This window comes from Struthio camelus, chromosome 8, assembly GCF_040807025.1.
Source record: "Struthio camelus isolate bStrCam1 chromosome 8, bStrCam1.hap1, whole genome shotgun sequence".
In the NCBI taxonomy this organism is placed as follows: domain Eukaryota; kingdom Metazoa; phylum Chordata; class Aves; order Struthioniformes; family Struthionidae; genus Struthio; species Struthio camelus.
Genome location: NC_090949.1, coordinates 1,527,231 through 1,543,098, shown reverse-complemented (window position 1 = coordinate 1,543,098; position 15,868 = coordinate 1,527,231).

The following is a 15,868-nucleotide window of genomic DNA, read 5'->3' as shown; positions in this document are numbered from 1 at the left end:
ACTCTGATAATTACAAAAGATGAAATTGGAGTTATTAACAAGAAATATCTTCAGGAAAAGTAAAGTTTGATCTTTATCTAGCTATATGATGGCCATAAGCTGTGATTAATAAGAAACTCTGCTGCAAATGTTGTTTTTGTCGGTAATGCTTATTCAGTCTTTGACTCAAGATGTATGAATTTCTGAGACAGAACTAAAAATTCAAAAAATTCAAAAAAATCTTGTTAAAATTTGTCCTCCAATGAATATGCTTTCTTTTCACATATGAAAAAATGACCTGAAAGAAATAGATGTGTGGAAGAGCAAGCCTGCCAATATTCTCAAATAACAAATATAGCAGCCAAGTGTGTTATTAGTACCATACAGAAAATGGTATCCACCAAATTTTGCATTTCTTACCTTCAGTTGATATTTCAACACATACGGCAATACGGCAAGCACAAAAGCTTCACTCTAAGTAATTCCTTCCAGGAGTGTTTGCTTATGCAAACAAAAATATTAAGAGCCTTTGCCATATATATTCAGTATTTATAATAATATCCATGATACATTTCCCTTATAAGTAATAAGACCTAGACATAGGTAGTTGTGATCACTTTAACAAATTTGTAGCTTAAGGGTAGGAAGAGAACTTCAATTGCTATGCAACCACAAGATTTTCATAGCAAGTAAAGTAGTAGTTTTGTCCTAAAAGACAGTTTATTTCAGTTTATGCTTAATATTGATCAACTAAAGACAAAAGAACTCATGACAAATAGTACAGTGCCTTCTAATATACAGAATCATTCAGTTTCTTAAAGAAAAAATGAAATCGTTATTTACAGGTTTGCTGTTAAGGTTTATGATCTCCTGCAGGTAGTGAAACATTAACAGTTAATAAAAGCATTTGAACTCTAAGAAGTACTTTGTACCCTTACACATCTAGTTATAATCCTAAGGGGTGACTTAACTCTATTTACCAATGCAGCAGCTGGTGTTATTTTGCCAGGGATGCATAACTTTTTAGAACCCTGCCATATGATTTTATTTTCTTGGAAGTATTTGACTTTGGTTTAAACCAATAAAGCATGTTAGTTGTTGGCACTGTATACATTTCCTTTTTATGCTACCCTTTTTGTTTACTGTGGGTGACATTATTATTATCTTTTCTCCTGCAGTCATGTTCTTTTAAGTATGCTTTGTCTGAAATGGCCAGAAGCAAGGCTTTACAATGCAGCTTATATGTCTTTGTTTTATTTCATAGTTATATAAAATCACTTTTTCTAGTAGTGTTAAACCATTGCTGAGGGACAATAGCATAGCACAGTAGGCATGATATTTGTCAGTGTTACTAAAAAGGTCATCAGCTTGAAAGTGCAGGGTCTCAGGGCTTCTCTGGGATTGCCTTGGCTAATTTTGGCTTTAGTTGAACTAGTGCGAGTTGATCTTAGCTTGTTTAGCTATATTAGCAGTTGTCTAGCAGTCAGGGGACTATTGCCCAAATTTGTTTGAATTTCCTGTGAATTAAATTAACTGTGAGTTTAGAATGAAGTGTGTTACAGGAAGAGTGCAAAGACTAGATGATACTAGAGGTCTCAGACTATGATGGTCAATCAGTGGTCAGTACAGGAGTGCATCTTATGAGTCGGGTGAACCAGTTTTATGGAACAGAAACAGAAAAACTGAATAACTGGGAATTCAGGAGAAAGAAAAAAAAGAGGAAAAAAGGAAGGTAAGCAGGTTGTGTTTGTAACAGATGTAAAAACGAAGTCAGGGTGACCCAAAACTGAGGAAGAAGAAAGCCTCCACATTAGCACGATGTTCCTCCCAGCAAAGAGGAGGAAGAAACCACCACCACCACCATATTATGCTCCTGGTGAAGGCAGGATACTGACAACTTGTCATTATCCCCATTTTTCTCATGAAGACTGAAGCCATCAGCCTTAGGAACCAAATTGACAGTGGAAAGCTGATCAAAAACATCAGAGAAAAGGGTATATACTAGAAGATTCTCTTGTATAACAACCTTTAACTTCATTTAATCTTCATAATTAATACACTTTGAGTGTAACTATCATTTGAATTGGGTGACTACTTAAGAACCAATTTTTCTTATATTTTAGTTACATTGCTCAAACTTGTAATTAGATTAACAATAATTTTTTGGCTGCACGTGTAAGGTGTGTTGTCCTTGCTACTCATAGCAAGATTTTGGGCGTAATAGTACATCTCTGCAAGATCTGCAAAATTTTCAGTACACACAGCTGAATTAGTTGGTAGATGTTATCTCACTTGCTACTGTAGAAGTGAGGTATCTCTTACTGTCCCTTGGGGAAAATTGAGCTTATTAATTCTGGATGCTAAGTCGCTACATGAAAATTGGTACTGAAAAACACAGATCAATTTGTATGAGAAGCAATCTCAGATTGTCAGCCCTTCCCCAAACTATCACTTACCTATCATTAAACCTGTCATTTATCTAGTTCCTGAAGCTCTCTGCTTGTGTAAATCACATCTTAGTGTTGTATTCACTGAACTTTAATCAGTGAATCAAACTCACGTGAACGTGATTCACGTTTTTAGTGATATTTAATTAAATAGATTTAAAATGCCTTGTGGTCTGGGGGAGAGCAATAGATAGGTTCAAGAGAAAGAGGGTTGTGATGGTACTTACTAGGGGTTTTTTTCCGACAATTCCTGGATGAAGAAAGCTGTAATACTGCTCCACCAATAGTTAGACTTCTCGTGCCCCATCACTTTGCCTAGGACTGCTGGGTGTTCCACAGCCATCTTGTCTTTGCAAGAGCGGTGCTGGTTTCTACCAGCCTGCGAATTTCATCCCCAAAGTATGTGTCCTGCAAAACTAGTCTTCCCCTGCTCTGATACTCTCCCAGTGTTTTGGCCAATGTCAGAGGTAGGAAGTTAGTCAGCTGGACCTTCAGCCTGACCCAGTGTAATCATTTTTATATTCTTGTAGATGCTATGGACTACACCTGTATCTAGAGAGTAACTGATGCTTGTAACTCAATAAATATAACTACTGCTTTACTAGAAAAAGGCCATATCTCTATATTGATATGACAGTGCAGGGTCTCAGAATTTGTGTGGACTTGCCTTGATGTGGGCAACTTGCAGCAGTTGTGTGCTGGTCAAGTTTCTATTGCCTACCTTATTGTTGTTAACGGTATATCAATACTGTATATGGCAAAGGTTTGACCAACTTAAGGAGTCCCTGGTACGAAACAATAGCCCTTTGCGTCAATGATGCTGCGGTAGGCTAGTGTAGAACTTTCAAACTTTAGCTCGCAACCCATGAGAAGGAAGTAGACTGTGTTAAGAAAATATGTAAAAATTGTCCCAAACATAACGGAAGCTAAGAAGGAAGAAATCTCCAAAGTGAATATCATATTTAGTTCAGTAAAGACCTCACAGTACTGATGACCTATCATGACTTCTTCTTCCCCTCCTTTTTTTTTTTTTTCTTTAGGAAGATCAAAATTGTCATCCTTAGGACCTAGAGGAACAAAGGCAGGTGAGCAAAACATTCGAGAAAAGAGGTAGACACCAGAGTGATGTTTTTGCATGTAACTGCTTGTTTCAGGGCAGCTATGGCTCTGGGACTTAACAATCAATTTGCACAGAGAGAGACAGCATAGTCAGATGATGACCAACACAGAGTACTGAGTTATGACTTGCTTTATTATGCAAAACAATATTCCAACTATCATTTTTAATTTTATTACAAATGGTACAATTGTATAGAAACAGTATCTGACCTAACATTTGCAACAACATACCTAGTCATACAAGCACAGATTGTGCCAATTCATTCACACGCTAATTGACTCATTACTATAAAGCCGTCATCTTTCAAGCCATCCTTATCTTGTTGCACGATACCAGGGAACTCCCATGTTTCTCTGAGCTGCTCAGCTGGTGCCTGTGGAAGGGTACCCATGCCAGCAATAGTGGGCAGGTCTCCCTAATCCAGACCAGGACCCACACATCTCTTCCTCAGGTATGTGGTGAAAGCAGGGTCCTCTTCTTTTTTCTCCTTTTGGTGGCTGGGCATGCCAATGGGTCTCTCTGAATGGTGGTTAAGTCCACCAATGGGTCTTCTCCCAGATCTTCAGAGGAACTTCCCCAAAGTGGATTTGCTGTAGCTTGTGCTTATGCTGGTCTTTTCTAGTCTAGGTGTTACACAGATTGCCCAGTGAGATATTTCCTCACTTATCTCACTGTTATTTTATCCAATTATTACTAGTTTTCTGCAAACCATGCTCTTTTACTCTTAGCTTTGACCTTACAAATGAACAGTTAGTTACCTTTTTTGATTATACCAATCACCACAAAGCTCCAGTTTGTTTCCTTTTTGTGATAATCTTCAGATGTCAAAGGAGGGCCAGGTGGACTCCACACAGTGTTAACTATATTATTAATAATGCTTTCCTGTATTAATTAGATAAGTTGGGCTATTGGAAAGTGAAAATATTAACAGGATCAAGACTAAATTGTTGGCTATGTATACATACTGTGTTCCCTCTTGCCCATATAAGATTTTGCTGTCACATGCTCAGCATCTCAGAGAGCTTGAAGTCTTAATCTTTTCAGAAGGCAGTGCAAGCTCTTCTTTCGTACACCAGAAGTAGAGCAGGCCCCTGGCTGCCTTCCAGAGCGCCCCGTCACAGACTGGGCGGAAGAGTTCTGCAGCTTTCTTAATCTGCACAAGGACAGGCAATGTGCAGCCAATAATAGAGGGTGTTTTAATATCGTCCTAGAGCAAAGGCTAGGTTAGAACCACAATTCCACCTATGTATCCATATCTCTTCCCCTCGCCCTTTCCATCCCCGACTCCTGCTCCCTTCCTCCTTTCCCCTCCCCTTTTTTTTAAACGAGTAGCTTTGGGGATTGGAATGAAAAGGGATTGGGTTTAAGGGGAGAAGGCAAAAGCTAATCCCACTCCTGTCCTGGCAGTTCTGGACACTGACCTTAATAGAGTCATTGTCTGTTCAAGTGGGATGGCTCTGTGAAAGGGCAACGTGAGACTTCTCGTTTACCCATTGGAGAAAAGGAGGAGGTTGCATATGACAAGGAATAACTATACAGAACAGAAAATGACAGATAATTGAGAAAAGGATAGAAGATGGGTGAGTTGTCATGGTTGCAAACCATGCAAACTTTGAGTTAATCTTTCAAGCTAAGTTAATGTTTCTATGAATGTATATTACGAGACTCTTGGTTCGGTAGAAAGATCTGCAAGTCCTCCACAAACTGTTCTCGTTCTGCTAGTCAAAAGCTGGCACTCCATAGGGGTTTTGATGGGTAAGAATGAATGTTGCCTGACCTACTGCAGGGTGACAGCAGGTTTGGCTTTGGAACTCCCATGCTCCAGGAAAGGAAAAGTTGTGTAAAAGTTTAGTTTTTTTTTTTTTTAATGGCTGCTGCTGCTCAGGGATTTTGTACTCAGTGCAAAGCTGGAGGTGTATTAGTGGGTGAGGTGGAGATAAGGCAGTAAAAATGTATTTAAAATAAATATTCAGTACTATATAAAAGTATACCACTTATACTTTTATACTTCTCATGTTACTTTGTACTCATCATCCTTTACTATTTCTGAATTTATTTTCAGCAGTCTTATACATGCTGCAAGTAAGTAAAAAAAAGCACACATACAAAATTGATGCACATTTCTCTTAATCTCCCAGTTCAGTAAGGGCTTGAAAATGCTGCAAATACCAGATGATCTTTTTTGTTATTACTTAATTTTAGCAATTGATTTCTTTTTTCAGACTTATTAAGCACAGAGTATCATAGAAATAAGTAAATAGCATTTATCCTTTTTCATTTAAAAGCTGGTGAGGAAGGAATAATTCCAGCCAACTAAACAGAAATACTTATTTTGTTGTCATTTTGATTCTATATCATTCTATCTGACGAGATAACAGTGCTTACTAATAGCTAATGCTTGAAAACACTCTACTTACTAGGATACAGATAGGTGATTAAAAATCTGATAATTATTTTCTCCTAAAGCTACATAGTTGGCTCTTTAAAAATAAGCAAATTGCAGTCAGTTATGAATAATGATGTGACCCTGACGGTTTTATTATATTTCGCGTACACAGCATAAGGATTTCTATGCTTGTAGAAGTCTTCAGAAATGAATGAGTTCGTGGCAAGCCTTCCACAAGGGGGCTCAATATTTCAAACTCAGCATTGCCAGTTCTCGTTTGGCAAATCGCCTAGCGGAGTCTAATGTCACCGAATTAGTAAGAATTTATTTTCCTCTTTTTTTAAATGATGTTGTTAACATTTTGAGTCTTCCACAGCATTGCTTAAATCTGTCCATATAACTTTTCTAATTTTGAGTGTGTTTTTTGGAAATAATGCCAAAGTAGCTGTTAAACTAATATTGTTGCTTCTAATTCGTGTGCCTACAACACAAACTCAAAAAAAGGAAGGAAATGAATAATAAGACCTCAGCAACATCTGTGACTGCCTTCCCCAGAAGTAATATGCGTAAGTCCCTGTGCATATGTCCCACCACTTCTGTTGTTAGAAATTGTGTGTAGCTGATACTTTGGGGTACATTGTGACACTTCTTTCCCCTTATGGCTTTGCAGGATCTAAGATTCAAAAAATATCAGTAGCAATACTCGCTTCCCTTTTTATTTATTAATTTACTATTGTTATACTTTTAGAATTACTTTAATACCTATCCGAATATGTATACTTTACTCCCTCGCCATGTAAGCATTGAATACGATCTTATGAAACAGGTTCTTTTTGAATTGACTGTTTCACTCTCAAATTCTTTGTCATTAGCTACAAAATATTAAATGCTTTGAACTGTCATTAGAAAAAAAATGGTAAATAAAGCAGTCCTACATTTCCAGACTGGATTTCTTTACTGAAAGATAAGACAAAAATAAGAATATAATAATTTCAATTTATCTTCATTTCCCATTATTATTTAAAAGGTGTTAAGTCTCGTAAAGTCTTTAAAAGGGGTGTTTTTAAAGACTTTGCTGTAATCAACCCAAAAATCCCTGCAGCTGAGTTCTTGTGAGCAGCTGAAGTCCCTGGACTTGATCTAGTTTTACGATGTCCGTTCAAAAATAACCTGTAATAGCCTGAGAGATGAACTCTTACCATTTCAGAAAAGCATTATTCCTGAAAATGCCTATTTGTTTCATTTGTGAGCAGAGGCTGAAGTCATATCCACTGGCAGAAGTGCTGGAACACAGGGTCCCTCTGTCTGTTGTCTCTTGGTAACAGCGCCTATCGGCCTTTCGGAGACTACACTTTTGTCTGGCTCTTGCAATAGTCTCCTCGCACGTGGGGGTGACCGTTATTCTGTCTCCTCCACATAATGCTAGATGCATGCATTGGCGGCTGAAAGATTCTTCGGCAGCCTAAGTGATTTGCAAAGGCCTTTTAAGATCTGGCGATACAGATCACTGTAGATTGGAAAAGTAAATCCCAATTTTTGTTAAAGCAGCTTTCCATCAGGACCTCTCACTCACAGATATATTTACTTTTTGTCTGACAGGCCCTGTATTCTAAAGCAGTGAGCTATATGTGGAGTGGCTACACATCCTATTTGTGTTAAAACAATTAGATTTTACTGATTTTTGCTTTATATGTTTCACTTTGCATGTTTTGCTCTCCTGTAGCCAGAGGAGAGAACTGCATAAGGAATGACACATGATTTTCTCCTGGAGTAGCTTAAGTAACTCATAGATCTACGAATGCAGAGTGTCACAAGAATCTATTGTACGCTTGCCTTGAGTAAACAGCTTTCCCTGGATGGCGTCTGCTTATGTCAATGGGTTTCATCTGTGTGTAAAGTTTAGCAGATTTCTATCCTACGCGTTGCACAAACAGAAAAATTACCTCAAGTGATATGAAACCCTTTGTAACTGAAGCTAATGTACCCTTTTGTCTGGATGACTCCACGGAAAAGATATGGGATTCCATCCTACAGCGGTGATGTGAATCCCTGTGTTATTATCTGTTGGGTGTTTGGTAATCCATCTAAAGTTATTTAATGGTCTTAGCTGAACTTCTCAGCACCTAATCTCTGCAATTTAGCTGTGCCTTCGTAAGCTGTGCCTTCATGGGTAGTAGAAGCTATTCTTTCCCTTTCGGTGCTGATTTCTACAAGTGAACACGCAGACTTCTTGCCTAAATAGTACGAAGAAGCTTGCATGAAAGAGAACTATTCTGAGAGTACAGTTCTTTGTGTATCAGTCAGCCTGTACTGACAAGTATTAACTATACTTAAACTCTACTAATAAAGTATGTGACTGGAAAGGGAAAAACAAAATCTCATAATTACTTTTCAAATCATAATAGAACTGTGTTTGAAAAACCCGCACGTCTTTGCAGAGATATTTCATTGTGATTGTTTTAAAATACTCTGTGCTCTGGTATCTTTGATATGGAGGTTTATTTTCTTTTTTTTAACAATTTGTAAGATATAATTATGAAATACAAACTCTAGTGGAACAAACTAGTCAGAGTTGCGTGTTTGTTTAATGTGATCACTAAGTTATCATAAATTAATATTGTAGAAGTTATCCTTTCTGAATGCTGTAAAATGCATTGCTATAGAGAAAAGCTTCATCTGATTTTCCAGACATGCCTTAGATGTGTTTAGATGTCTGAACAGGCAGAAAGATGTACACAGGGAGGAATAATTTAACATCAACATGCACTGAACACTTTACTTCACTGTTATCGTAACCATATCTGTATGAAGAAGGTACAAGATGATTTTTAGCTATCTAAAACTTTTTTCAAAAAAATATTTTTGATGATTTCTTTAACGCTGGAGTGTAGTTTGCATACTTTTGTGGCAATGAGGCATTCACTATGTCTCCAGCTAGGCAGCGCAGTGTGCAGAGTTGGGGAGAGCTGTCAAACCTGCGTTAGTTTCTGTTGTAATCTTCCATTTCTAGCTATGTTGACGGCCTCATGACCATCGTGGCCATCATTCCATACAGCATCTCCTCATTTACTTCAGACAGGAGAGGATGTAAGATAATTTGAGAAATGTCTGGGGGGAAAAAAAAAAGAGAGCAGAAGAGCGACTGGGAAGAAGTCTAATGGGCAAGAATGTGGGAAGCTGGGAAGCTGTCCAGTGATTTTAGCTCTGTTGAACCTGTTTCACTCCCAGAGAAAATTTTCTTGCTTGAGGTGGGAGAGGCTTTCAGGCACCATGTGTTTACAGATTTTCATCATGCTGAAAATCCATAAGGCTTTCTTCATCATGGCTGCCAGGGGTGACACCTTTTCAGCATTAAATCGAGAAGATTATTTTAGTGGTGCGATTGTGTTGTCGTATATTTTTAAAATGTTGCAAGGAAAACGATGCCAAATTTGAAAGTCATGGTTATCACAGCCTTTTATCTATTTCCATTAGAAAAAAACAGAATATTGCGATTTCTGAAATTCACTGCTTTGCTCAGTCAGTTTGAACTACTGAAAATAGACTGACTGCCCTTATCAGCAGAATCAGCATAATAAGCATAATCAGACTAATACATGTTAAATTCACCTAAATAACTCTTTTCAAATTTAGTCAACTACTGCTTCAAATTTACAAAAAAAAATATATAGCTATATATAAAGAAATATTTTATAAATTAAGCCAGGACTTTATAGATAAAGTGCTTTTCACAGTATGGAATTAAAAATTCCAAAGTACAAACAGTGCTTTTGGGTTATGCGACAAAAGGCTCATCTCCACGTACATAGAGGAGCAGAGAGGAACAATTGCAGGTGGGGAACTCCAGTAATATGCTGAGCCAGGAGAGTGACCAGCCCATGAAAGGCTGCTCCCCACGCACACAAAGGAGCACAGAGGCCGAACAGCAGGCAGGGGAGTCCCAATAACCTAGTCAGAGAAACGGACACCCTGCCCTAACTCCTCCCAGGGCTGTCCTAGGTGAACAATCAATGTCATGCTCCAGGGGAGAAATATATCTGTTTAGGTGTGAAACCCATCCCAATGAGTCAATGGGAAAGGCTCTGTGGAGCACCTCACAGGCTGAGGGGGCTTACTGCCTAGGTAAAATAAAGGGAAACGGGGATGAAAAGGGGCTGGTCATATGTAAACAAGTTGCTGGTCAGTACACTTGTTTGGCCATGCCTTGTGCCTGATCAGTGCTGCCTGTCCTGTCTTCTCATTAATTCCATTTCTCACTATTTTCTTGTGTGTGGAAATCTAAGTGCCAGCAATTGCAGAAGAAACCAAGGGTCGCAGGACCCATGTGTCTTGGTGCCAGCACTTGGAAAGAGTGCAGGAAGTGAACATTTAAAAGCCAGCAGCTGTGCCCCCGTTGTGCCTGTGCCACTAGCAACTGGAGCGAGTGAGAGCATGTAAGTCAGGCTGTGATTGCCAGCAAATAGCTGCTGGGGTAGCAGGAGAGGAGGGTAAGCGCCTTGGGAGCAAGGTACGTGTGTGTGTCTCTGGGAGTGAGACAACTGGACAAGTTACTGGAAGGACCAAGAGGTCCAGGCCAGCTGGCAGACCATGAGGTTTGGAGGTCGACTGAGAGACTCACTAGTATGTGTGCCTGTGTGTGGTGGGGGGGGGGTGTTTGTGAGTGAAGGGGTCTGTTCCAGCAGCTAGAGTGGGACTACGGGCCTTGCGGGCTTGTATACCCACGTGTCAGCAACTGGGGAGACCGAGGATCCGGGCCTGTCTCTGCAGGGACTGCGGGTCTAAGTCCAGCTACTGCAGGCATCTACATTGTACATATACATGTATTTCCCACTAATGGACCTTCGTCCTCATCAGTCAGAGAAGAGAATAGAGTGAGGCCATTGATGCTGCTTTTGTTTGTGTGAGTGCTGTATTTTCTGCCTGCATTGATCTATGTGTCTGTCTCTATATGTCTGCTGTATACACGTGTGTGCCTGCCAGTTGGGAATATATACTCAGCCTTGCTACGGGTTAGACCTGGGGGCATGGAGGAGTGGCATCCTCTCCTCTACCGGGCTACTGGATTAGACAAGCCCTAAGAAGTGCATACTCCTACAGCCTCTTGACAGGAAAGTTGAACAACATATAAATGTGCCCCTAAAACAGGACACCTTTTTAAAATAGTTGAATGCCTGGTTGAATTTGCAAAAATAAAAAGGTCAGATACATTTCACTGCACTGAAGGTGATCTTTAGAAATAGTTTGCTGAATAATTCAGCAGTGCCCTGTACATCTTTTTCTTCATTCATAATAAAAGAAGAGACTAGTACTTACTATTCGTAGAAAGTGAGACATGTGGAGTTGACTCAGTGAGTTGTCTTCCATGTGGGTCATAAACAATTTATGTCCACTGCAAACATAGGATATAATATTCAACGCAGTGAGCCTGGTCGCTTTGTAATAACTGCCTCCACCCTAATGTACAACAAAGTAGTTCTGAAATCCTTAAATTAATTTGGTTCCATCATTCCTCAGATTCGTCATTCTGTCAGCAATCGGGAGAGCATAGGAGAATGTCTCCAGTAGCTGTTGTTGCAAAGTGGGTGGTGGTGTAGCCGCTTGAAGAGGGGAAGAAGAGCAACCCACTGGTTTGCAGCTGAGTTTGATGGGAGAGGTTTGCTTTCAACGGATGAGGAGGAGAGAGGTGACTGTGGGTCGGTTACCACAGGCATGACTGCTGTGCGGGTGCGGGACTGGTGCAGCTCTCTTTGGAAGCACCAGCTGGATGCTGGGAACGTGGGTGAGAAGAGAAAGACAGTAACAGGCCCCAGACCTTGGTTCCCTTGTTGCTTGATTGCATACGGCCCTTAAGCTTGAAGGCTGGAGCTTTAACCTGTCTGTACTCAGCAGCCTTCCTTTATGTTTTTGACACGTTCCATCTTCCCAGTATATTTGGCAATTAATTCTGTATGATGATGGCACTTCTCCCCTAAGAATTACATATTCTGATGAATAAAGAAATGAAGATGCCATTGCTCACTAAGATGTTGTATTTTGGCTATTATCTTAATAGCATGGTGCATGACAGGTTCTCCACTATTTATTAACATTTCATAACTGTCCGTTGCAACATCCTCTTTTAAAATACCATTATGCTGTGTCAGCAGAGCGTCTGTCAGATTACTTTCTATGTAGTTAAAGGGATAAAATGTGTAGAGAAGTTGTATGTCCTCTAACAAAAATCTGATTGTTGTAAAGGAGTGAGATTTTAGTGGATAAATTAGTAATCTGATCACAATGCCTGTGTCTAATTCTATTTTATTATCATTAGTGCACAGGTAAGACTACTGAACTGACTTGTCTGTATTGTCTTTGTCTGATGAAGTACTTCCACTTCCAGTTAGTGAGATCTTGCTCAATCAATATCTAGTGCTGAGGTAACATATCCAGTGTCAAGTTGTGCAGGGTATTTTTTCACAAGTATTATTTTATAGTGTCCGATGTCAGAGCACAAAGATGATATATTAAATTTAAAAATCCCTTACCAGCTCTAAGTGTAATAAATTCACCTTTTGTAGAGTGATAATTACAAGTTTGACTTTACAGAACTTTGTCAAAGCCTTACTCTTATTCCAGCAAGAAATTAAGTGAGTTGGCCTTTCTTTAAAATATCATTTCTTTGCAATCTAGCCGGCTTCTCACAGCAAGTCAGCAATGTGTCAAACAGTTCAGTTCTTATCAGTGCAAACAACCTGAATTTGCCCTTATTAAACAAATACCCACTTTTCTTAAGGCAAATGCAACAGACTAGCTCCTTGATTTGACCCCATAAATTCATACATGGTTTTTCAAAAAATGTAAAACAAAACAACACCAAATTACAGCACTTCCACTTCCTGGCTCTCAGAAAAAAACCTGTCAGGTCACTAAGAGTATATCCACAGGCAAAATGCATTTCATGCCTAAATAGGCAAGCCTTGTTTGGCCCAGCGAATTCGCAGCTAGTGCTAGAAAGAAGGCATCTTCTCCTTGTTGCGTCTCCAACATTGTTTCAACGGGAGGGAGAAAGTGGTCCAGTAGTTGGTTGTGGGGGGACAGGAACTGTTCTATAGCGGAGATCCAAAAGGAAAAGGTGGCTAGGACGTGGAGTTTTGGTAAGTAGATGTATCGGAGTATAAAGGGCAGAAACCTTTCAGTTCTGGAATACAACTTTTGACTTTGTAACCTTAGTAGTCATCGTTCAACTCAGGATTTACTTATGGGCTGAGAATCTTTTTCAAGATTCAGGAAAAGCTATGAATTCTGATCTTTCTTTTTGTTTGTTCAATGCTAAGGAAGGAAAAGCAAGAATGCAGGGGAAGAAGAATTGATATGAGAATGGTAATATTATCAGGCTACTAAAATTAATGGTGACCTTTCTAGAAAAAATATTTAATCCTCTTCTAGCAATAAGTTACAGCAAACTCTCCAGTTTTCAAAATATCATCTCAGTAAATTATTTGTAAAGAATGACAATTAATTAATTCTTATTACATCCCCTTAGGCTCAGGTTTTACTGAGTTATTAGAAAAAAAGTTAATGTTCATGTAGATTTATTTGCCTTTGAATACGTTTAATTAACTTTGAAGGATGACAAGTTGTTCGATTCCTTGTAGACAAATATTAACGTACAGAGGATGTATATCAGTAGGACCATTTTTGGTCTGTAATAAATTTTTCATGCTGGGAATGTATGTCAGCTTTTTCAGTTCTTTACTCTCTATAAAGCTCCTTATTTTGTTGTTTTAAGCGAATATAATTGCTTTAGGCATTCTATGAACAGTGTGCATAGATCAGGAACATACTGAATTCGGGCAGATAAGCTCAATTCAGCTTGCCTGAAGCAAACTTTACCATTTGCACCATGAACCTGAGCTCTCTTTCCAGTTCTAGGAGTTCTCAGAAATAAATCTTTAAACACAAAAATGCACTACAATTTAAAGCCTTGAAAAAATAAGACAAAAAAAACCTGTGTGTGTGAGAGAGCTCTTGCTAGGTTGTATAGAACATATAGAAAAGTTTTTAAATTCAGAACTTCCCAATAGCAGCAGCACTTGGAGGTTTTCCACTTTTGCCTCCATGGTATATAGAAATAGAGAGTAAATTTGCCAGTGATATCTATTTTTGTCCTCTGATACTGTAATTTTTTGGAGTTATGCTTCCTGCTTCCTCCCAATGTTCTTTGTGCTAAAACATAAATTTTAACTAAACTTCCAACTGTTATGATAGTTTTTTTCATCCTTTGGTGATTAGGTGGGTCTGAAATCCTGATGGGAAGGTTTTTCTTTGCCAGTATAAGACACGCTTCTACGCACAGAAGAATCTCTGTCTGACCCTAATAATCTGCCTCAAGAAAGCAGATATAGCGGGATAAATGTGTTACAGATAGAAGATTAATTTTAAAGCTTTAGTACATTCGTATTAAGCAAAACATTCCTGTCTGTATCCCTACTTATACAGCTTATCAGTGATGCAATTGCAATCAGCGTCTTGAGCACTAGACTTAGCAGGGGAGATGTGTTTTGTTCACTGGGAATTATATCTTCATTTAAGGGGCAGCAGTGGAAGCTGGGTTCAGCAAAGGGTCCAGGCTGAGGAGGAGTGTGGATTGATTAATATTCTTCCAAACATATTGGGTTTTGTAGCTCATAATTTCTGCAGTTTGGAGTTCAATTTGAAATTGTAAATATTAGTGCTGGGAGTGCAAAGGTGGTCACGTGTTAGAGCCTTTGTGTACAGAAGGTCTCTGGGGGATGCCAGAAACTGAATAGGGAAATAAAAAAACCCTATCTTGATGTCATATAAATAGCTTGGTGATATGTCATACTTGAAACACCAGAGGCTAGTGTGACTGCTGTGATAAAGAAAAAGGCAATTAGTCTGAAGTTTCCTTTTCAAGCTAGTTCATTGTCCTCAAACATCAAGTTGTCCGTCTTTGGACAACCACTTGTCAAAGACAAAGAATACTGGAGATACGGGCTTAAGATTTCTGCACAAGTTCATTGTTTAATACATAGCCTTACTTCTGACTATGTAAAGAAGTAAAATAACATTAAACACCCTGCCTGATATTGATACATTTGCTACCTTAGAAGCAAGATATCTAATGCAAGTGTAACATCAATTACAAGCACTTGAATGTGTTTTGACCCAGCTCAGTCCTTTGTGCAATAGCAACTGAGCATTGGGTAAGCATTACGGAATTGACAGTGCAAATATCACAAACTATATGAATTCATGGTACAGAGAAAGTTTTGTTTTCTATGTGCATATGAAATCAGGTTGTCTTGTGTGCAGTTGTTCTGACATAGAAAAGGAATGTTATTGACTCCAGAATCTCATTTGTACCCAATGCAGTGAATAACAAAAAGGACATCTGCTTTGGTAACCTCAGGATACTGCTTGATATGTCAAAATAATTACAGTTCTCAAAAATCAACCATTCTAAACAAAGGTTACCTTCTTGTAATGCTTGTAATGATAACATGCTTTTTCAGTTTGGACAGCTCTTCCTAGGAAGGCACAGTGTATTTCTGAGGGCCCAAGAGATCAGCATTATATTCCTCTTGGCAAACTTTCCTGGAAGCCCAGAATGACTATCTTCCCCCCCCCCCTCCCCCTTATCCATTAGTTTGCCCTACTTCACAAGAGACTTTTACAGCAAGAATGTAATTGGTGATGTGTTCTGCTCGTTAGTCCTGTGCCTCACATGGCTCTACAGTGCACTGTTTCTTTTTTCTGTTCCTCTAAAACCCTGCAGCCTTAGAAGCTGGTATTCATGGAACTGCTGCAGAGGTATCAGATGGGAGCCTCAGCTGGGGGGAGTGGATATTCTCTTGATTATTCCTTCTGAGCAATAGTAGAGAGGAATACAGGCCTTTTCCTTAAAGCAGAGACCTCAGGTGAGAAAGGAAACCA